This window comes from Etheostoma spectabile, chromosome 5 (genome assembly GCF_008692095.1).
Source record: "Etheostoma spectabile isolate EspeVRDwgs_2016 chromosome 5, UIUC_Espe_1.0, whole genome shotgun sequence".
Lineage (NCBI taxonomy): Eukaryota > Metazoa > Chordata > Actinopteri > Perciformes > Percidae > Etheostoma > Etheostoma spectabile.
This window is the reverse complement of record NC_045737.1, coordinates 16342444-16345479: the sequence shown is the minus strand read 5'-3', so window position 1 is coordinate 16345479 and position 3036 is coordinate 16342444.

The following is a 3036-nucleotide window of genomic DNA, read 5'->3' as shown; positions in this document are numbered from 1 at the left end:
TTTATCATAGCAGGTCCCAGGTCGAGACCATAGCCTGTCCACAGAGATGAGATGTTCTTCTTCAGCTAAGATACAATGACCGGTCAAGAAACTTGACACACGAGGGGCAGATTCAGAAACACGTAATTGAACCAACTGTCTGCCTGAGGTCCACTAATTGTTATATTTAAGATTAAATTGTTTTCCAAACAAGGGTTGGTTTTCCTCTGGGGGCACTGGATATAAGGAAGTGTATTACTGATTGTCTTCACACAGAACTGTTGTCACTCTGTAACTTTGTGCATTGTGAGAGCTATTCTTGTCATTTTTGATTGTTCTCTGCAGAAAACAATTGAACTTTCACCGGAGACTAAACTTTGATTCAGTTTGCAGACTGTCTTTATTCTGTTTCAACAGAGTCTCACTTCAAACCAATTCCTCCCTCGCTGTTCAAGAAACTTCCACCACAACTGCCGGGGGACCACCTTTGACACACTGAGCTCCTCTCTTCTATCTCTTTCCATCTGTGTGCATCCATGTCCCAGAAACGCTTGTTACTAGCCTAGCTCTGGGGAGTTATTCCCCTGAGTCCTTTTGTTTTGTTTTTTTTGCCCAGCATGTTTCCTTGGATTAGGGTGGCACTTAAATCATGGTTGCGGCTGTCCCGGTGGTCCTGCTCCGCCCCATGCTATGTCCTTTTGCACCCTGCTACACTCTGCTGTATCCTGCTATGTCCTGCTGCGTCCTGCTACACCCTGCTGCGTGTGGTCTATAGAGTGTGGTCTAGACTTATTCTATCTTTATAGTGTCTTGAGATAACTCTTGTTATGATTTGATACTATAAATAAAATTGAATTGAATTGAATTTGTAATGCTAGCAGCTCTGTGATGCTGCATTTAGACACAGCAGGACTTAGAGCTAAATGCTAACATTAAACTATTAACTTCTAAGCAGGTTAGTAGGCATATTTGTTCAGTATATAGTGTACATTTATATAAACAAAGTGTACTCCAAGCAGACAACATGCACACTAAAGTTAAGTTTTGAGTGTGCTGTTGATGCCCACTATTCTCCCACAATGCAATGCAGAAATGAACAAGAAGCGGCTTACACACAAAATGTATGTATTGTATGAAATCTATATGTAGTATGAATTTTGTACAGCTGAAGCTGAATGTTAATAGATTTGCAGGTGTTTGCTTACAAACAAAAGACAGTATTGAACTGAAGTTTCGACCTGATGATTGTTTTCTTGGCTTTGGTTTCTACTTGAATGTGACTCACATTTACAAGAATAAACTTGCCTCATCTTTATCTTTCTCTGCCTTTCACTTTCTAAAGTTTGGACTGAATCCCATTTCTCTTACACCTCTCTCACACCCTTTGCCACTGGCCCTCAAAACCAAGTGGTAAGGGCTAGGGGTGAAAACATACCCCCATGAAATGGGACACCACTTGGTTACATCACCATACAGAATTGATAACAAACTTCCAAGATGATGTCTGCAGGTGTGTCTGTGTCGATTGCGTGGGTTTTGACAACAGTGCCATATGCATTTATGTCATTTATAGTTATTTTATGTTCACTTTGGAGGGGGTGGTGATGTAGATGTTCTTATCTGTGTAGTACTTATGTCTGTTTGCAATACACATGTGTGTACACACTGCATGGTGTGTTGTATATATACGTATATATAAACGGTAATAACTGAAACAGATATATCTGTTTCAGTTATTGAATGTCATTGATGTTCAGAAAACTTTTCTTTGATAACAAAAATCTGTCTTTTTTGCTCAATAAATTAAACATAACAGGCAAAACATTAAACAAAGTATATTATATTACAGAACCATTCTGAACTATTAGAACCATAACTTCCATGTCACACACATAAAAAGACAATGTGTAAAACTAAAAAAAGACACAGGACCTCAAACAAAAATAAAACCACATCTATTCTGATATTCCAGACCAGTCTGCCTGTTGGCCAGTAAACCTTCCCTCACATTTCCTACATCAGTGTCCCGTATCATAACCAACAACAATGTACAGGAATTAATTACAAATGATTACATTAAAGTGTAATCAGATCAGCTGCTGTGTCCTCCTGTGTCCCTGTGTGATACAGGAATGTAAAGTAGAAGTACTGACTTAACTTATTTACTCAAGTAAAAGTAACAAAGTACAGGCTTGGAAATTTACATAAAGTATAAAAGTAAAAGTAGCCTAGTGAATGACAACCATTTTTTTATGCAAAGCTACCTGGACCACGCACATGACAGAGAGCACGCTGAGGAACTTCAGTGGACATGGAGAACATGCTGTTTGACTACATTGTAAATGAATGTCTGCCAACCGGCCTAAAACATCACATATATTATTATTGTGACAGAGACTGGGACTCCGTGTTAATATGATTCTGACTGAGCAGCAAGATATGAATTCAGTTGTGATTCTGTGAGAATTCACAGATCCAGTTTCTCTTTTTTAATCTTCCCCTTAACATTTAAAGGAATCTATGTGTATGTGTGTGTGCTCAAAAATGTCTTCTGGAAAGAAAATAAAGGATTACATATGAAATACTAAACACACATTAATGAAGAATACTCTAGATTTCCGCAGCACATTGGCCAGGAGTCATTCTTGATACATCTCTCTCAGATAAGGCCAAGGGTGATTTGGAATGTCTTGCTGCTTGTCTGCCAAATCGCTGGGATCTCTGTTTTCTTCTTTTCAATCATGTCCATATCCATACTACTATGTGCTAACGTTAGTGCCATCAAGCCGCAGTGATTTGCCATGAACGAATGCAGAATCGAGTCGTCTTAGTGGTGCGTCAAGTGCAACGTACAGTATAGTCCCATCCAAGTAGATTAAATATGGTATTAATGATGAGGCAAACAAGAATAACGGTAACTCCAGTGAAATTATTTAAAACGTGTGGACTGAATAGTGAGGACTAAATTAGGACTTTCTTCTCTGTGTGGCGCACACGACCACTCACAGTGAAAGGCGCGTGTCCGCGCTATTCTCCGACATGACGACCTCTTGTACA